Consider the following 6,111-nt stretch of genomic DNA (forward strand, 5'->3'; position numbering starts at 1 on the left):
TCGAGCCCCTGCTCAGCGGGAAGCCTGCTTCCCCCTCTCCCCCTGCCGTATTCTCTCTCTGTGTCTTTCTCTGTCAAAAACAAAACCAAAAAGAAAAAAAAAAAACATTAAAAAAAAAAAGAAAAGAAAGTGACAGTGAGAGGGTTCAGAACCCAACCTTCAAAGGCGTTGCACGCTTCCACGTGTGCTTGTGCATTTGCCATGGCCACGAGGACATGTCGGGGCTGCTGGAAAATGAGAGACACGTGGCACCGGTCTTGATACAGGACCCTGACCCCTGACGCAGGAGCCACAGACACACTGTGGCGTCCCGCCGAAGTCCGCGGTCATTCACTGCACGGACCTCATCTTGCCAGAGAGGGCTGATGCGCTACCCCGTCTTGGGATGCCCTGTCCCCCAGCACCCTACACCCACGCTGGCTTTCCTTCTGTCTCTCAAGCAAGCGGAGCTCTTTCTCTCCTCAGCCCCTTAGCGAATGTGCTGCTGTGCCTGGGACGTCTGCCCGCATCTCTCATTTCTCCTGCACGGCCCTTCGTTTGCCTCCAACAGGGCTCAGCTTCCATTCCCTCCTTGAGAGAACGGACCTTCCCGCTTGGTTTGAATGACATCTTTCCACATTTCAGTTCCCTGTTCTTTTTCCACAGTAGCCTTTTAACAATTCATAATTATGCCATATATATATATATATATATATATATATATATATATGGCACAATATATATATATATATACATACACATATATGTATTTATATATATTAATATACATATTAATAAGCTTAATGTGGTCTGTGAAGACTGGGCTGGTGGCTAATGTTGGAGCCTCCACTCTATCCTGAGCACTTTCCGCAGTGCCTGGCTCAGAGCACGTTCTCGGGGCACGACTGGCAGATACATGAACGCCCGAGCAAAGGAACTGGCAGACGGGACTTTTAGCTCTTCCCCCTTTCCTCTCCTTCCCTGCGACAGTCATGGTGTTATCGGAGGTTCAGAGCTTCTCTCTTTGGGAGAACCCTACCTAAAATGCACAGTTCCCTGATAGTGGTTGGTCGGGTTAGCGAGCATCTTTTTATCAGTTTACTCTCAAGTGAGCGACTTAGCACTTCAGGGGATTAGCTGGCTGACAGTCAGCGGAGGGGAGATGTGGGAAACAACTCGTGGTCGGTCAGAATACAGGGAAATGAGAGCTTCGGGAGAAAACCGGGGGGGGAACTGGAGACTGCGGCGGGAGCATTTCTTGGGTTTGGCTATTTCCCCGTTCCACGTGGGGGATAATTTCTGGTTCCAGTGGCTAGCTATTGTTGGAGCAAGCGGCTGACATGTTGAGGTCTCTAGATTTATTCTGGAGGAGAGAGACCTGGTGGGCAGTGATTTCTGTCCTCAGGCAGACACACATTTCGGCCCTGGCCACTGGTCACAACACTTTAGGATCCAGAATTTGACAGACGGGGGTCTTGCTGCCCCAGGCCCTTGGCCAGGGTCTCTACTCTAGACTGGTATAAAGAAGAACCAAAACCCTGGGGACTCTGCTGTTCTGAGTTGAATTGCATGACAGAGGGTCAGAGACCAGGAAGGTGGACACTTAGCATTGAGAGTCCTTGTATGGAAAGAGATCAAATACAGAGAATGCAACTGCCAAAGTGAAAATTTGCCTTTCTGTAGCAAAGCCAGGGGAACACCTAAGAAAAATAGACTATCTGGTGGTTCCCAAATTTAGATGCTTCCAGAAAACTGACAGAAGTCGAGGAAGAGAATAAAACAAATCACAGAAAAGATTCTACCCAGTGCTTTGGTTGTGTGGAACACGGCCTCAAATGACCAGAAATTTCCAGTGAAGAGTGTCTGATTGAGCTAACCCGAAAACAATTTTCTAAAGTATGTTCTCAAAAGCAGTTTTCTATAACATATCAACAACAAGAATTCTAGGGAGGAAAAAAAGTTCTGTGTAGAAATAAATTAGGAAAACATCACATACCTTATGGAGAGTCACATGCATATTTGCATATTAAAGGCTCTGAAAAGTCATGTAAAGGCAAACAAAACATTTAACATTTTTTCATCTAAATTGTCCTATCTCATTTCACTAAGAAACTTATTTCACCTAGAAAGAAACTTCCTCCAGCTTCTTTCCCTTTCTAATTTTGTTCAATGCCAGTTAACATTCCTGCAAATCAGAATTTGTGAAATACTAACCTTGAGAAAATTTTTTCCCCAGTGTGTTCCATGTTGTGCTCCTGATTAAAATAATACAAACAGGGGCGCCTTCTGGGGCTCAGTGGTGGCTCAGTGGGTTAAAGCGTCTGCCTTCGGCTCAGGTCATGGTCCCAGGGTCCTGGGATCGAGCCTCATGTCAGGCTCTCTGCTCAATGGGGAGCCTGCTTCCTTCTCTCTCTCTGCCTACTTGTGATCTCTGTCTGTCAAATAAATAAATAAAATCTTAAAAAAAATACAAACAAAAGGAAGCAGAATGATTATTCACTGAGCCCCACGTGTGGGTCAATCATTGTACTAAGCACTTCTTCGTATACCTGAACTCATTTTATCCTCAAAACCACAGTGAAGTAAGGAATATTATGTTTTTCAGATAAGGAAACTGAGGCTCAGGTAGACTGGTTTGCTTGTCCAGGGTGATGCCAGTGGTAAAACGAACTGTTGGGTTTCAAACCCAGAGAGTATTTTTAAAAGATTTGTGACTGTACCTTTACTTGGGCCAAGACATGCCGACCAAGGGATCTCAACATTTCTGGGGCAGACGCAAGTCAAACTGTCAGCCCGGGCATCAGAAGAGGTACTCTGAGTCCACTTGCAAGTCTGATGGGCTGAGAAGTTTGTGGCCATTTCCATTTCCTCTGTGCTGCATGGATGAACATGGTCAATAATTATATCCTGGGGTTACATGGCAGGTATAATTATCTCTATGTATGAGTTAGTTTTATTTTTCCAAGAAAAAAGTATGCAGCCTGATGATGTCTTTAGGAAGAATGAACAGATCTGCCCTTATAAATATTATATATCCCACCACCCTCCCAAGAGCTTCACACAACGGAGGGTTGGCTCTGGCTCTCTGCCTTAAGCCCTGCCAGACCCTGTTCGCTCAGGACTGTCCTATTCCCCAAAAGAACAAATCCCCCTCGGTTCTTCTCACCTCAGGTCTGCCTTAGCTTCTTGTTCCCCATCCTGTTTATACACTCGAGCAGAAGAGACAATTCAGGGATTTGGAACCAGACAGAATTGGTTTCCACTCGTATTTTTGGTGCTTTTGTTTACTCTGCTAAGCACTTTTTTTTTTTTTTTAAGATTTTTTTTTTTTTTTTTTGGACTCTTAATCTCAGGAAACAAACTGAGGGATGCTGGGGGGTTGGTGGGGAGGGACGGGGCGGCTGGCTGATGGACACTGGGGAGGGTGTGTGCTATGGGGAGTGCTGTGAAGTGTGTAAGACTGATGAATCACAGACCTGTGCCCCTGAAACAAGTAATATATTATTTAAAAAATTAAAAAATATATATATCTATTGTGAGAGAGAGTACAAGCAGGGCGGGGGAGGGAGCAGAGGGAGAGGGAGAAGCAGACTCCCCGCTGAGCAGGGAGCCCAATGTGGGGTTTGATCCCAGGACCCATGAGAACATGACCTGAGTTGAAGGCAGAGGCTTAACCGAATGAGCCCCCCAGGAGCCCCTGAGCACTAATTTTTTGGCATTACTTTACCTTATTTTCCAAAATCCCTGTATTGTAGATTCTATTGTGACCCCCTATCTCCCCACCGCCCCCACCCAGGACTGGGTTTTAGGGTAGTTAAGTAACGTGACCATCCTACTCGAACGGCTCATGCAACCAAGAGTGGTGGTGTATCAGCTACCCAGCACTAACAAACCACCTGCCAATGCAGCCGCTTCGAACAAAAGCATTCATTATTTCACAGTTTTGCTGGATCCCAAATCCCCAGGGCTAGCTGGGTTCCTTGTCTAAAGGTCTCTTAAAAACTGTAATATGGGGGGTACCTGGGTGGTTCAGTGGGTTGAAGCCTCTGTCTTCGGCTCAGGTCATGATCCCGGGGTCCTGGGATCGAGCCCCGCATCGGGCTCTCTGCTCAGCAGGGAGCCTGCTTCCCTCTCTCTCTGCCTACTTGTGATCTCTATCTGTCAAATAAATTAATTAATTAATTTAAAAAAACACAAAAAACCTGTAATATGGGTGTTAGCTCATGCTTCTCCTTCCAAGTTCACTGATATGCATATTGGCAACTCAGTTCCTTACAGGAGGTTGGTCTAAGCTCTCAGTGCCCCAAGAGCTGTTGGCCAGAGATCTTCTCAGTTCCTGGAAAGGTGGGTCACTCCATAGAGAGTCTAAAAACATGGCAGCTCCCTCTGAGTGGGCAAGAGAGAGCTCAAGGAGCGAGAAAACCAGCAAGATGGAAGTCACGGTCTTTTGCAACTTTATCAAGGAAATGATATCTCATGGTCTTTGCTGAATTCTACATATTAGAAGCAAATCACTAGATCCGGTCTGCATTCAAGGGCGAGGGATTACACAAGATCATGAATATGGGAGGTGGCGTGGGGAACGCTGGGGCCGTGTCAGAAGCTGCCTGTGCCAGAGGTTAAGAGCCTATGCCTTCAAGTATGGTTTTTTCCAGCACCACTACTTATGGGCTCCATAACCACAGGAAAGCTCTACACCTTCTGTTTCCTCACCCATCACATACCTACTTCATCCAGTCATTATTTGGATTAAATAAAGGAAGAGATGCTAAGTACCTGATCATAGTTCTGGAGTCTTCTCCAAGCCATGGCTGGGGCTGGCCAAATGGCTGCAGAATCGTCTGGGATCCAACCCTTCCCGTGTAGCCCATGGAGGGGACCTGAGGAGAGAGCTAGGATTTGGGGAGATCGGTGTTCCGACTCTCTTCTTTGCTGTGTCATCTTTGTCCAAGTTTTTTTTTTTTTTTCCCCCCTCAGGGAATTTACTTATCTGTAAAATTAGGAGATAAAGACATAGTAAAAAGCTTTCTTTCTTTCTTTTTTTTCTTTCTTTCTTTCTTTGCCAATTCTAAGTGGTTGGCTGTGGATCTCTGGGGCTTTGTGTTGAGAAATATCTCACTGGTCTGCAAGAGCCAGCTCCCAATGGCTCAGGAGAGCAGCTGTGCACAGCCCTTAACAGCTCCTCATTGAGCAACATCATACTCAGGTCAACCATGGTGGGAGTGCTTATGCCACGGATATGGGCAAATGTTACACACTAGGACTCTCTCCCCCACCACCCCAACCCCAAGAGCATGGTGTTCGGTATTTGTCCTTGCGCCTGCTAACTGCAAAACTCTATGGGAAAGAGCCATGATTTATTGCATGCCCTAGCAAAGACTCCGGAAGAGGATGGGGAAGAACGAGTGACTGATGCGTATTTGCCATTTCTCGGTAGTTGATTTCTGTCCTCCTGCCTCCACCGACATTCGTGGACTGTCTGCCTTTTCAGGAGGAAGAATTTACTGGGGCAGACGAAAGCTTGCTAGCAGAGGCTCAATCTCCAGTATAAAAGGCTTACAAAAGCCCAGTGTATCAGCCGTGGACCACGTTCCCCCATCTCAAGGTTCTTAAAACTGTTCAAGGAGACCAGTAGCAGGCGAGTGCTCAGATAGACTCATTAGAAATCCTAGGACGGTTTCCCCTTTCTCTGAATGGATGTGATGCAAGTGTGGGAAATAACATACATGCTATGAAGTCTGTAATGTGCACGACTGTGTACGCAGACCTTGTCAACCACAAGCACCATGCATGGTACATAGGTGTATTAGGAAAGTCCAGAAGAATAGAACCTAGATAGATAGATATATATGTATTTCTTTTTCCACATTAGCAACTGGCTGTCACAATTATGGGAGCTGAAAGATCCCACGATCTACCATCTACAAGATGGACACCCAAGAAGGACACTGGTGTGACCCCATCGGAGTCTGAAAGCCTAAGAACCAGGTATAACTCCCAGTCTGCAGGCAGGAGATGAGGTGACATGTCCCAACTCAGGTGGTGAGGCAGAAATAAAAAGACCGAATTCCTCCTGCCTCTGCCTTTTGTTCTATTCAGGTCCCCAACAGATCGGCTGGTGCCCACCCACAC

This window comes from Mustela lutreola, chromosome 17 (genome assembly GCF_030435805.1).
Source record: "Mustela lutreola isolate mMusLut2 chromosome 17, mMusLut2.pri, whole genome shotgun sequence".
Lineage (NCBI taxonomy): Eukaryota > Metazoa > Chordata > Mammalia > Carnivora > Mustelidae > Mustela > Mustela lutreola.